The sequence below is a fragment of the Macaca nemestrina genome, chromosome 12 (genome assembly GCF_043159975.1).
Source record: "Macaca nemestrina isolate mMacNem1 chromosome 12, mMacNem.hap1, whole genome shotgun sequence".
In the NCBI taxonomy this organism is placed as follows: domain Eukaryota; kingdom Metazoa; phylum Chordata; class Mammalia; order Primates; family Cercopithecidae; genus Macaca; species Macaca nemestrina.
In genome coordinates, this window is record NC_092136.1 from 112,782,273 (window position 1) to 112,797,371 (window position 15,099).

The 15,099-nt window shown below is 44.4% G+C and overlaps 1 long non-coding RNA gene across 1 annotated transcript in view; it reads right to left on the bottom strand.

Moving 5' to 3' along the window:
* Nucleotides 1-15,099, bottom strand: part of LOC139357594 (uncharacterized) — a 117,681-nt gene that overhangs the window by 61,276 nt on the left and 41,306 nt on the right. The window lies entirely within an intron of this gene.

Here is a 15,099-nt window from a genome sequence, read left to right on the forward strand (position 1 = left end):
TTCCCAGCCCTGCCAGTCACCGCGAAAGCTGCAGGGGAGGGGACGCTGCGAGCCATGACCCGAGCCAGGCCAGCCTGGGGAGCAGACTCTGGCAGAAGGGTGAGACAGCGAGACTGATGGGAAACACCCAGGGCAGAGCCCAACTCCAATTCATCAATTCCACAAATACGGGTTTACTGGGCACCGTTTCTGTGGCAGGCACTGGGAAGAAGAAGGGCACAATCCCTACCCTTAAAGAATTCACAGTCGAGTGGGGGAGACGGAAGTAAGGAAATGCAGTACTTCTATGAGAGTGTGATGAGAACCAAGCAAGAGAAATAAGATGTTTGTGAGCAGGTGACAGGGTGAGAAGGAGCTACCCAAAGGGTCAGCGTGTCCGGAGAACCCCCCCCCCCATCTCAGAGGAGGTGCAGTGACCCATAGGAGCAAATCACAGCCCAAAAGCCCCTGCACGGGGGCTCGAGACCCTCACCACCCCCTACCCATCTGTACTAGTTGACTAGGGTGTCCTAACCAAGCACCACAGACTAGGTGGCTTGAACAAGGAAAATGTATCTTCTCACTCTTCTGGAGGCTGAAAGTTGAAGACGAAGGTGCCAGCAGGGTTGATTTCATCTGAGCCCTCTCTCCTTGGCTCGCCTTGCCCTCACATAGCCTTTCCCTCTGTAAGCTTGTCTTTGTCCAAATTTCCTTTTCTTATAAGGACACCAGTCATACTGGGTTAGGGCCATTTTACCTCTTTAAAACACAGTCTGTCTCTCAATGCAGTCACATGCTGAGGTACTGGGGGTTGGAAGTTCAACATACAAATTTTAAGTGGAATACAAGTGAGCCCATAACACCATTATTTTCCACAACGATTGTGAAGCTCCTATTTAGCCACTTCCTCCCCCAAAGACCACAGTGACCAGGCGCTTTCGTCTTCTAAATCTCCTGTACTAAGTGCCTGTTGACTTAGACTTAGACCAGCTCCTGTCAGACAAGAGGTGTGATGAAGCCCTGCATCTGGCTCTTGAGACACATGCTTTATTGCTCTTCTTTTCTTCCCAAAGCTGTATGTCTATTAGAGTATTACAGCAACTTCTTTGCACTGCCCAACTGCCCTGCTCACTGGCCTCATGCCCAAGGTATTTAGTACGGTGTTTCATTCGTGATAAGGGCTGGTCTTTCCTAGAGGCCAGGCGGGGAGAGAGCAAGTAAAACAGCTGTTTATCAACCAGGGCCCACACAGGCAAGCCAGAATTCCCTGGAGGCAATGTCAGGGGTCCTGAGTCTGCTGCCACGGAACCTAAGGGCACACTCTGTGATCTCTGAGATTATAGGCAACACAGCAGGACTCTGGACAGTCTATATGAAAGTGGGGGAGGCACCTGTCTGCGACCCACAGTTGAGTACAATGAAGATTTGTTTGCTGAACATCCACTGGGTGCCAGGCAGGAGCCCTGTGCCAGGAGCCAAAGATGGAGATGCACGAGTCACAGTCTAGTCCTCAAGGTTTCCTGGGGAAGGCGCTACACACAATTTAACATAGGCCTGCCATCGAATTCCAACCCTGGAGCTGAGGGAATAAAGAGTCAAGACAGCTGGCCCTGCTTGGGGGTTAGAGAGGCCTCTGGAAGAAGCTGATGTCTGAACAGAATCTGGAGAGATCCATGGAGCTAGGCAGCTGATGGGGCAAGTGAGGAGAATAGGATGGTCCAAGCAGTTGAGTCATATGGACAAGAAGATGGAGGCATGAAGCATTGGATGCATGGGAAGAACCACATGCAGGTCAGAGTCACTGGAGCCTAAACTGTGAGAGAGAGAGAGTGGCAGGAAGTGGGACACGAGAGATGGCTCATGACCAGATTGCAGAGAGAGATGTAAACCCTGCTAAGTGGCTCCGACATTGCCTGGGAGTTTTCAGACTGTATCTGTGGGAGCACCGGGGCTCTTTAATGGTGCCTTAGATAAAGAGCAAGATTGACCAAATGAGACACTCATCGGTGTCTAAACTCTTACCTCTTTTATATTTGGTGTTTCATTTGGGAAAAAAAAATGTTCTACAGCTTAAAATATCCATAGTTACTATTGTCTTAGCTATGAGGAGTCTGTGTAGAGTTTTAAGCAGGGGATGATATGGTGGTAGTGTGGGGTCTGAAACTGAGGGGCGCAAGCCAGGAGGCAGGGGCATCAGTGGAGAGACTATTGTAATACTCAAAGTAAGGAAAATAGAAAGGAGTTGAGAGATTGAAGGAAGGATTGCATGGTGAAACTATGGGACTTGCTGATAATTATTAACATAGACAGTGAGGGGGTACCCAAAATGAATACTGGGTTTATAACTCGGATCACTAGGTGCACACTGGTGCCATTAACTGGGAAAAGGACTAGAGGGGAAGGAAAATATTTAGGCAAACAGATGAGAACTAGAATGTTGACCATGTGAACTCTACTGTGCCAGTGGAACAGCCAGGTGGAGATATGCAGGTGGCCATTTGAGTCTGATACTTTGCAGTACATCCCAGCCTCCTAAATTTAGGGCCTTGCATATTGCAGAGAGATGCCAGTAAATTTATTTTTTTTCCTTTTAAAATTTACAGTTAATGCCTTCCAAGTTCTTTACACTCTCTTCTGGATCTACTGTTCACTTTTTTTCTGATACTTCTCTAAAGTATGTGAAATCAGAATTGGCTGACCTGCCCTGTCCACAGATGCTCGACTCCACCAGATCTGCTGTATTACTGGCCCTTAAACATGTGTCTCTTTGGACCCTGGAATAGAGAGAGGATGGAGAGATATAACTGATGATTCTCACATGGGATGCATGTGGAATGCAAGATAAGGTACGATCTATGGCACCTTGGCCCTCTGTTTCTGTGTGTGTCCCCCTCCCACTCCTTCTGTCCATCTGATGTAAGTCACCCTCTCAAATCCAGTGCTAGTTTCACTTTCTCCATGAATTGTTCTCTGCTTTACTCCCCTGAAGAAGATAGTTCTTTGGAGAAACTGTGAGTTCTGTAGGGAAAATTCATTATTTAGAGCGTGCTGTTGTCTAGGACCCCTTTGCCTGGAGACTCACTGGCTGGGCATCCTGGGCCTGCAGCATCTGGCACAGTTGCACTTGTCCCTACAGAAGGGTTGTGCTGACCCGGCAGGGTCCCTCTGTCACTGTACTAAGTCTTCCCAGAGCGCTGGGGCCTCTCCTTCTGGATCAAAAGCAGCCTGCTCAAGGAAAGATCCTGGACTGTCTGTCCAGCCTCTGTCTGTGTAGCCACATCAGGATCTGTTTCTAACCTGTTTGGTGTTTCTCTGCCACATATCAGTATTACTGGGTTTCCATCGCACACATGTGCTAAGCTTGCTTTCCCCTGCCTTATTTCTAGTCTGCTCCCTCTCTTGAATGAATTCTAATTCTCCAGCCCTGGTCAAATGCTTAGCAACAAAGCCCAGGAGCCCAGGGTCTCTTTCCAACTCTCCAAGCAGCACCTCTTTCTACAAAGAGCTACCTCTTCAGTGAGCAGCAATGTCCCTTGTTCTACCAGTAGCAAATATGAAGGGTTACCCTTAGTTCCACAGCAGTGGTGGGTGCCTCTTTCCCACTTCCCCTCTCCACTTTTCAGGGTGCCCAGAGGGAACCCTGAGATGATTCCAACTTATTTTTTCCATGCACTGTCTTGCATCAGATCAATAGAGATTCCATCTACCCTTCCCAAATATAGAAAGATTTACATAGTCCACATGGTATACTTGCAAAATACACATGAGGCCTGATAAATTACACACTATTTATTATGCTACTAAAATGATACCCTTTGCTTAATTAAAGTAGCCATATGCTATAGTGCACATCATTGTCATTCATTAAAATCCCCAAATATGTTTGAACAAAAAAGGAGAACAGTCAGCAGCAGATAGAAAGAATATAGTCAAATCACACAGGTTTCAGGACATAACTGCACCAAAGATAGACTTGATGTTTCACCCTGCAGAACACCAAACATGTCCATCTATTCACCCATTCATTCATTCACTCAACCAACGATTGTTGAACATCTATGCTGTGTCAGACACCTTATAGGTGCCAGGGACAATACCTGGCTCTCGTCCTCAAGGAACAGATAGGCTAAGGGAGAGACAGATAAGTAAACAAAGAGGCAGTGTACTTGTAATGACAGTGGTAAGCCCGGTGCCCTGGGAGCATATTAGAGACTTATCTATCCTAGACTCATTGGGTCAGGAAGACTTCCCTGAGGAGGTGCTATCTGGGTTATATCTCAAAGGATAATTAGGTCTGGGAGTATTCCAACTTACTCTTTTTTCCATTCCCTTGTTTATTTTCTTCTTAATGATTCATAGATCACAAATCTGGGATGATCTTCTCACTTATTTTATTTACATGAATATTATCTGCCTCCCCCTTACCCCTACGACTTGAAGGTAGGCTTCAAGGGAGTACATACCTTGTCAGGCGTTCTTATCCCAGCACATATAGCAGTGATTAGCACATAAATGAGGCCCAAAAACATTTACTGAATGAATAAATGAATAGCGACAAAACAATAGCATGTGCAAAGGCACGGTGCTAAGAGAGGACATGATACATTCTGAGAAGGTTAAAGGCTGAGATGCCACATTCCCTGGTGTTTCATCCATTCTCCACCATCCCCTCCCCTTATCACCTGTCTCCCCTCTGTCCACCCACCCTTTCCCACAGGAAGTGGCATTTCCCCACTGGCTAGAGTAAGTAAGCACATTTGCTTCTGGAACAACAACAGCTATGTTTTTGCATGACCTCGGGATTAATGGCCAGTGACTCCTGGGTACCATCTGCAGTGAACCATGAAGGAGCACACTGGGCCATGCCCACCTGACAGCCTCCCTGTCTCCCAGAGTCACCCCTGAGGCCCCTCACCCACACTTGCTCTTGGGAAGTCCTGTCCAACGTGGGAACAGCTCCGAGGTCATTGAACTAAACCTGGATTTAAACGTAACCTGCCCGGTCTTAGGCAATGAACTCAATCTCTCTGAGCCCTTTCTCCATTCTTAAAATGGAGATAAAAATACTCACTTCATAAAACTTTCAGGGACTAAAGTAGTCAATGTATGTGAAGTGCCTGACATACAGGAAACACTCAATACATGTAATTATTATGATTAGATGATACCTAACCCTCTTCCAGTTCTAAGTCTTTTTCCCTTGCCACAAACACCCACACACAAGCAGTTTTCTCTCCATTACTTCACTGAATCCTCACAGCAACCCTATGAGCCATGTGCTCTTACCATTATCTGCATTTAACTGATGAGGCCCCTGAGCCTTGGTGACGTTGAGAAATGTTTCTAAAGCCACAGCCTTGGCAGGGCCGGGATTCCAACCCAAGTCCATCTGACTCTAGGAGCCTCTTTCTCAGCCCCGTGTTGTGTACTAATTTCCCAAGGAACCTGACGTGGTTGCTGGCTGACCTCAGCTTCAGCACATTCCCCCTGGAGGCACAAGGCAGAAGGAAAAGAAGTGTATGGCCAGGGGAACTCGCTCCAGGGACAAAAATGGAATGCCAAGGAGAAGAGGATTGGCATGCATGGGAATACAGGCAGGCCCACTGCATGCTCCATCATCTTCTCCTGCTCAGGTCAAGTTATTCTCTAGCACTTTTTGTAAGTGGGAAGGAGGATGTCAAAGCTCGGTCCACCTTGGCCTAGATGGCCAGCTACATTAGAACCTTTCTGTCCAGCTAGATTATCCCCAGGTCCTTGCTGTGATGGAGGGGACAAAAGGGAGAGCCTGTTTTGCTTATGTATCCTAAATATAATTTACATATGTATTAATATATGAAGATCTTGAAATGTATGTGAAATCCATGAAATGGATTGTGAAAATTTGTATTTCTCAAAAATGCTCATGATAATATTATCCATCGTGCATGCTCTCCTAGAACCTTGTCATTGCCTACCCCGAATCCCCATCAAAAAGCAGATTTCTTGTCTCCTCCCCCTAAACCTGGATGGACTATTGATTTTAACTAAGTAGGATCGTTCCAGAGCCCATGTTTTTAACCACTATTAAAGGGAATATTTGTAGGCCTTTTTGACAAAGCAGAGAGCCTCTATTGGGAAGGAGGAAAAATAAGTCTGGAAGGATAGGTTGAGGCAAATTTGAGGAGGGCTTTGAATGCCACTCTTCAGTCATTCCCTTACTACTTAGTGGCTTTTGCCACATCCAAGTACCACCTGTATTATTATTTACATAGTCATTTTCTTTCACCCAAATTTAAAGCTACTCACTTTTTAAGAAGTTGGCCTCATTCTAAGAAATAACCATAAAATTACAAGTTATATGTCCTATTAATATTTATCTAATATATAAAATAAGCACACAATTATCTTTTTAAAAATTTTGTTCACCAACCCTCTAATGTAATGTCCTATATACACCTGGGCATCTGTGCCCTGTTTCAGAATCAGCATACCAGGCAATGGAGGCCACCACATTGAGCAAAAGAAAAATCAAAGCAACTTCTTAGGAAAACTCACCTGTCACATTTGTAACTATCAGTGAACACATCTACAGACCTGCAGGTAAAAGGCATTGTGGGAGGTACATGCAGGTACTGGGGTTCCTCTGGGTCCTGGGGCTTGGGTTGTGTAATAGCATGGGGGGCACAGGAAAGGAGGGTGCACCTTCTTGGAGTAGAAATTTGACTCATTGGGAAGCAGTTTAAAATATTACAATTATATTATGGATATGTTAACTTTAGCTAGCAAAAGTCATAGGCACATTTAATTAAAAACAAGGAAAGTCTAAGAAATTCTATGCTGGTTGTGGGCAGCTTTGGCCCAAGGTCAGAGCAGAGGGGCTCATGGTCTTCTTGTAGCCCATGGTTCTCAACACTGGCTGCGTTTCAGGGTCATCTGAGCAACTTTTAAAAATCACCCTGGCTCAGACTCTACCCTAAACCATTTACCCAGACTCCAACCTCTGAGGATGCTGCCAAGGAGTTTGTATGTTTAAAGGGACCCCAGCTGATTTTAATGAGAACTACCATTTTAGGGATACTTTGGTGGGAAAGTGCAAGGAGCTCTGAAACAGAGCACCAAGGGATTGAAGATAGGAAGCCTGATTGGGATGAGATTCTCATAGTCTAAGAAAGAGACCACACATTTTCCTTCATATATGTTGGAATCTCTTTTAATGTATGGCTAGCACACCTACAACAGAGGCACACACAAACAATGGCATATACATACGAGGCATTTAAGCCAGGCTTTATTTGTCAAGCAAACAGAGCTTGCCTACACAATCTAGTCAGTTCACTATAATGACTCCATAGGGCAAAGCCATAAGACCAAGAACTGGGAATCTAATTAGATTTAGGCTTCTATGAGGTTGGGTCAACTTCTGACAAATTTAGAGTTCTAATTCTACTTATCCATAGTCAAGAAGTCACAGAGAAAGGGGAATATATATATTCATTCACAGGGTCACACATATTCATATTTATAGACAGATGCACACATACATACATGGGCTTATATTCATACACATGTGCATTAGGTTAGGCAGAACAATTCTCAAACTCTCATACCTCAAACTGCCCCGAGGGATCTGTGAGGGTTTTGTTACTACTACCTCTGGTCCCACTTCCCCAGAGACTGAAGGCCAAGGCCCCTTCCGACTCCCAGCTGGGAGCGGGCCCTCTGTCCTAGATCGGAGGGGCATTTGGCAGGGCACAAAAGAAATTTCATCCCAGTTCTGGGTGCAGAGCTTTCCTTGTTTCACAGTTAGTTCTTGCACTCTGAGCCCCCAAACAAGAGGCCACTCAGAAATCACAGTCTGAGAACAAGGCAGCATTGTCCCCGGAGCCTGGGCTTTCCTGAGGCTTGGGTAAGAGAACGAGAGATGAGAAGGCTCCCTGGGCTACAGAGGTCTGGAGAGAAGCTGGCACCTGGGAAGAACAATTTCTCAGGCAGCTAGCCAAGCGGGGGGTCTTCCAAGTGGATGCAGAGACCTGCCCTGCTGCCCTCCCCATCCTCTGAGAGCGCCTTCTCTGGGCCTTTGCTTCAAAGAGCCATCTCTTTCCACATGGCACTCATCCTCCTTGTCCTTTGCTTCATGACACCTTGAGCGTGTTAGAACCTAATCCTGAAGAAGCACAGAAGGGGCTCTAGGGTAGGAGCTGCAGTGGCACCACCTGAGGGGCCAGCTTTACCTCCCCTAAAGATCCACTGCCCAGAAGGGAAGACCTGGGGGCCTTCCTGGTGCTAATGGCTGAGAGTATGCATCCAATGCAGCTAGTTCCTCCACACACTGTGATGGGGCCCCTCACCCTCAGATCAGCATCTTACTCTCAGAATTGGTAGCATCAGGTAGTGAGGAATTTCTGAGGATCAGTAATTATGAGGAAGCCGCAACTTCCCAAATTTGCCACTGAACAACCACAAAAATCTGAGGCTCTCCCCTCCAACTTGAGCCTGGGCCAGTGGTCCTGCTGACCCTATAGATGTCAGCCATGCAATGTGCTCATTATCCTCATTTTAGAGGACACTTTCTTGGGTGCTTAGCATTCCTTCTGTTTTCTGGAACAGTGTCCTTTCCATCCCCACTCACCCCATACCAGTTAAGGTGCTTTTGGCTGCAAGTTACAAAACAACCAACTGAAACTGGCTTAAAGCACAAGGAAAGTGATGGGCTCAAAGACCCAAAAGGGGCCGACTTCAGGGTTGGATCAGCACAGAGCTCCTGCTCCATTTTTCTGCCACATCCAAAGCTGCACCCACTTGTATGGGTTGGCTAAGCTCCCTCATTGTTGCAAAATGGCTTTAGCAACCTCATACATCACAAACATATGGCCAATACCCAGAAGAGAGAGAGTTCCTTTCGGTGACACTTCGTAGCGAGCAAAGATACTTTTCTCCCAGCAAACTTCCTTTGGGGACTACTGGAGACTGGCATCTTCTTATGGGATCCTACCTCTATTGTTAGTGATGGATTGAGGAGTGAATACCAAACCCAAAATGAACTAATCATGGAAAGTAATCCCATTGGCCACATCATTGGTCTGTGGATGGGCATATAACCCAAGCCCAGCTGATTATAATATTTTCTTAGAAATTTTCTAACTGAAGCCGGGGTCAAGAACCACCTCTCTCTGGTTGTGATGCTGTATGGATCTTAATCTGGGCTACTGCCAGCCACCAGCACTCCTCATTGGAGAAGCCATCTGTGAGAATGATGTCAATAATCAGAAAGACCTAGTCAACAGATAGAGACCAGATCCAGATAGAGTGTGAGTTCCAGGTTCTAGTGGTGCCTAAGACCAGTTTCACCTCTTGTCTTCTAGTATTTTGCTTCTGTCAGAGAGTAACTCCCTGCTGGAGACTTCCCCTTACATCTCACGTGCCCATTACTAAGTCCATAAGTGCAAAGGGAAGAAAGAACAAGGACTGGCTCAGGCTAACCAGATCTGCCCCTAGAGTGGAAGAGGGGATCACCTTCCCTTAAGCCACATGAGGTAGGGATGGGTTTCAGAACACTTAGGATTCTGTTGCAGAAGAAGAAGCAGGTAGGGATTGGGTGTTGAGTGAGTAACACGGTGTCCACTGTAACAACCAGATGACTCCCGGGATCAGTACATTATCGAAATGTATTTGGATAGTTGTCTCTGAGCAATGAAATAAAGACTTCTGAGTCAACCCACTGTAGGTGCTCATGTGGCATCTCATCCACCAGTTTCCAAAGACAGCCAAGTTGGTCACATCCTTGCAAAGCACAAGCTCAGGGGCATCATTTGCTACCAAGATGCCCTTTGGGGTTCAGCCCATTGGAATCAGAGATATCCCAGCAAGCATGGGAGGAAGAACACATCACAACAATACAGGAGGCTCAGGTGGCAGCCATGCCACCCAGAAGGCATCTCACCTCACCTGCTGGAATAGGCCAGGATTGAGTCCACAACTTGAAGCCTTCTCTGGATCACAAATGGAAGAGGGCAAAGGGTACCCTTCAGCAGAGGGTCCTCAAAGAAGGCTGGATTTACAGCAGCTCCTTGTCTTCTCTTGTTTTTCTTTTATCCATTTAGTCAACAACCATTTTAGGAGCACCAATAGGTACCTCTAAGAATATTTCACTTTTGTATCTTTCTGTACCATCCTTTTCCCCTCCTAGTTCATTTGCTACTTTCTCCCTAGCTGGTTAGTTAATCTATGGCTCTTTTCTGCAGTATCTTTTCCTCTCTCAGTTACTTTCTTCTCCCCTTGATGAATTTCTGATGTACTCTATGTTGTAGCTTCCCAATTTGTTTTATAAAATACCTCGAATCAAAAGCCCTAAAACTCACTCCTGGGCATGGAAGGAAACAACCGCAACAAAAAAGGGAAAGAAACAGGGCATTATCCTTAGAAGCAAGCTCCCTGTGAGCTGAAAAATTCTGTACTCAGACCTCTGGACAGAAGGCTGCCTTTGAAGTGACAAGACCAGCTCCTGAAGTCCCAAACTCACCAGCTGGGAAAACAGTCTTCCAGAGAAGTTCCTTCCCGGGAACCAGCCACTACCATGCAAGGATGCCGTAGACAGTGAAGTGTTGGGGGCAGATATTAACTGTACTGAACAACCAACCAAAAGAGCAGATTGAACTGCACTAATATGTGAAAGCTTGGACCAAACTGGACCTATGTCAGTGTGCCTTGTTTTATTTTTTTAAAAACCGAATCAAAAATGTTTGTTTATGGGTTTTTGGTCTTCTGGTTTTTGTTTGTTTGTTTTTGCCTCTTACAAGGAAAGTCCCCATTAACCAGATTGAACTAGGAGGTAACCATATGTCTTCTAAAACTCGATTGAATTGCGCTAAGTTCAACAGTGATCTCTTAACTGCCAAATCCAAGAGCTTCTTTTGTTCTTTTGAGTCCTCATCTGCTTGCCTCTATGAAGCACTTTCCTTCCTTCCTTCCTTCCCTCCTTCCTTCCTTCCTTTCATTTCTTTTACTTTTTCTTTTTATTTTTGTTAAGCATTTCTTTCTGCATTCCCACTTTCTTGAAACTTTCTGTAACATTGGTTTCTGAAAAAAAATACTTTTCTGGCTCTCTTACCTCTTTGGTTTCCTTTTCTTCTTGGTGCTCTTCCTGGCTTCTTTTTAATAGCCTTAGTCCCTGAAGTATTACTGTCCTTGTGCTTCCTCTTCTACCTGGTTTTCTTCTCACACAAGCTCTTCCATGTTTTCATCTACCCACTTGATTTTTTTTTTTTTCTTTTTTGGAGACAGGGTCTCACTCTGTCACCCAGGTTGGAGTGCAGTAGCACAATCATGGCTTACTACAGCTTCAACCTACCTGGGGTCGTGTGATCCTCCTACCTCAGCCTCCCAAGTAGCTGGGACCACAGATGCATTCCACCACACCCAGGTAATTTTTTGCATTTTTTGTGGGGATGATGTTTTGCCCTGTTGCCCATGCTTGTCTCAAATTACTGAGCTCAAGCAATCTGCCCACCTCAGCCTCCCAAAGTGCTGAGATTACAGGTGTGAGCCATTGCTCCCAGCCACCCCCTTGATTTTTATTACCACCTGTGAAGATAATTCCTTATATAATACACCAAATCCAGCCTTCTTCCCAAACTCAAGACCTACACTTCTGGCTGCCCCCTAAACAACCTCACAGACATTTCAAATGTAAGTTGCTCAAAACATAACTCATTGCCCTCCTTCCCTAAATTTTCTCCTGTTGCAGTCTTCTCTAACCCAGTAAAAGGCTTCTATTCCAGCGGGCCATTGGAGCCTGAAAACTTAGAGTCATTCTGGAGCCTTTTCATTTACTTTCTCCTTCACCCCCTACAGTGAATTAGGCATAACCCCTAAACTCTAAACGTGTTCACACTTACACTCTCTTATTCAATCCAATATCATTGCCTTCATCCAAATCTAAGCCAGCACTCTCCTCCGTTAATTATAGCAATAGTTTCCTAACTGCTTTTCCTTCTTCAAGTCAAGTCTCCACCCAGACCATCCTTAAACAGGCCAGGGCTATCTTTCTAAAATGCAGACCTGATTATGTCACTATTAAGAATCTTCAATAGTTCCCCTCCCACTCAAAAGAAAACTGCTCAGAAGAAAGTTCAACTCCTTTATCACTGAATCATCACACTGCTATATCCCATCTCCGGCCTTTTCACTCCCCTCGTGCATTTATACTGTGGCAGTTTCCTGGATGCAATACCTTCTATTGCTTATCTGTGTCTCTGTTCATAATCATCCCTCTTCCTGGCATTTCTTTATCCACCAAACATAATTTTCATGTCTCCTCCACACACTCGCTGCAGTCCTTATCTACCTAACACATGGAAATTGTGATATTTTTGAATGAATGAACACTTAAAAAAATTCATACTCTTCCTTTACATTTGGCTCTATCATCATTATCTCTAGAAAGACCTCCCTCTCTTACCCTAACAGAATTAGCAACCCTTTTCCTTGAATCCATAGTAACTTCTAAGTTTCTTCTTGCAGATTGCTTTAAACTCATTTTAATTTAGCTTATTTAATTTCTCTTTCTACCATAGACTGTTAGCTCCTTGAGAACAGAAACAATAATTTTGTTTCTGTGCAACCCAAGGGCAGGTGAAGAATAGGTCCTACACAAATGTTTGTTGAAACAAAATGAGATCAACCAAACCAGTGTATCAAAATATTCTAGAAATATTTCCCAGGCTATTTTGTTCAACTTACATGCACAGTTTTGGAATGAAGGTATATGTGAGGGAGGGAGAGCAGCTGACTTCAGTTGGGGAGGGCTGAGTTGGCTGTTCCCTCTGAGAAAGCAAACAACAAAAGGGCTCCCACTTTGTCATTCTTAATAACATATAGGCAGCAATCAGGGTTTGACAGCAGTAGTGAGAGCATGTCCTCTTATGTTCTGTGTGCAAACTGGGGAAAATAAGCAAACACAACAGTAGAAACCAATGCAATCCCCCTATTTCCTATTTAATGTCGCCAGCAAGCAGCCTATTGATGCTAATTGCATGGGGGGTAAGGGGCCTTCCTGGTACCCAGGGAAAGGTGAAATAATGCTACACAAAAACCTGGAACTATATGCTTACATGTCAATATTTATACCTTTTTAAGGACAGGCAACAGAATCGTGAAGTGATAACAGAAAGTTTTATGCCAACCAAGGAAGATGTCACCCAGGGTAAGCCAACAAAGCAACTTTCTATCAGGACAATCCTGTGCTTTGCTGCTGCTCAAAAATAATGGCTTGCAAATGGTTATTTCATTCACAATAAGGGGACTGAATTCTTACGGGGCATTCTGGTGATGGGAGACCCAACTCCTACTCAAGAAAGCTAGGTAAAGAAGAAGAATGAGGAAGAGGAAGAGGAGAAGGAGAAGGAGGAGGAGGAGGAGGAGGAGGAGGAGGAGGAGGAAAGCAAGTGCTGGCTTTCTTGTTTGTCTGCTTTTTGACCTTGGCTAAAGCTACCAAGAAGTTACATACTAGCTTGACTCAGGAAAATTCTACTTGCAACCACATACAGTAACTTTTACTTCCATCTCACACCAAGGAATATCAATACCAAATAGATGAGTGTGGTCCTGGAACCAGTGGCATCTAGGGAGTGAGTGATGATGTGGAGGGGATGGAAGGAGGAGATTGGTACTGAGAATTTTTAGGGAATTTGGTGCTCTCTCTTAAGAACATGGTAGCTGTAAAGGGTTAAATTCAGAATGTGGCACAGGGGACATTCTCATGTGTTTTCTAGAGTTGCTTTGGAGTCATGCCCTGGAGATATTTTCATCTAGCAGTAAGAGTCTAGAAACATTTCTTTTCTTATTTTCATTTGTTACATGCACTTCCTTTGGACCACTATTCTTGGAATGGGTAATGTAGTGGTTATGCACTGGGGCAATTATTAGCTTGTTTTCTTCTATAAAGCTTGGTCATAATGTTCTTACTATTTTCCTTAGAGTGTACCCATACAACAAGCAGATGAGCCATATGAGGACTGAGAGCTCACAAGATTGGTTGGAGCTGAAAAAAGTGAGGATTCATGTCGGGAGGGCCAGGGGTAAACAGAGTTAAACAGTATTATGGCAAAGGCTGCTGCTACAATTTGTTATGTCGAAGTTTCTACCAGTAGACCAGCTCTCTTAATGAAATAAACCCCCATCAGCCCAAATGTCCACAAACCAGAGATCTCAAATAACCATTTTAATATAGAGTTTATTTAGAAAGATATAAAACAGCAAGTTAGAGAGCTAATATCAGGGATTATTCAGAAAAGCACATTTCAGTATAGAATCATCTACTATTATTCATTTTTACTTTCCTGTAGAATCTCAGAACATCTAAATAGTTATAATCAAAGACAGAGTAAATACTACATACAGCTTGTTAGTGTTTTATTGTATTTGAATTGTTTGAAAACTTGTTGTTTATATGGCCAAATGGCACCTGCAAGCTAGTCCAAATAAATTAGAATATATCAAATAGAGAAACATTGTTATCTGTGTGTTCCCTGCCCCACTGCTACTGCCCCCACCTCCCACTCCTGCTCCTGGCCTGTCCCCTTGCATCTAAGAAGTGGTCCTTCCTTCATACAAAGATTGCCATAGAAATTGCTTAAGTAGGGCAGTAGTATCCGCACGATGGAGGCAGTTGCTTGATTGGACTGTGGCAGGCACCCAGGCCCAAACTCGTCCTGCCAGAGCCCTTCTTGGGTTGTTTTTTAAACAGCTTTGATGAAATATAATTGGTATACAAAAAGCCGCACATATTTAATGTATATGATTTGATGGGTTTGAACATAAGCATACACCCGTGATATCTCACCAAGATCATTATGGTAATAAACGTATCTATCACCTCCAAAAATTTCATCGTGCCTCTTTGTTGCTTTGTGTTTGGATTTGGTTTTGATTTTGTTGTGTGTATATATGGTAAGAGCACAACATGAGATCTAGCCTGAACGCTTTTTTTAAGTAAACAATACTGTATTGTTAGCTCTACATGTTCTTAAATGAAGAATTTGGAACCTTTGTGCACTGTTGCTGAGAATGTAAAATGGTGCACCCACCATGGAAAACAGTGTGAGAATGCCTCAAAAAAGAAAAAAAAAAGTGGGACTACCATGT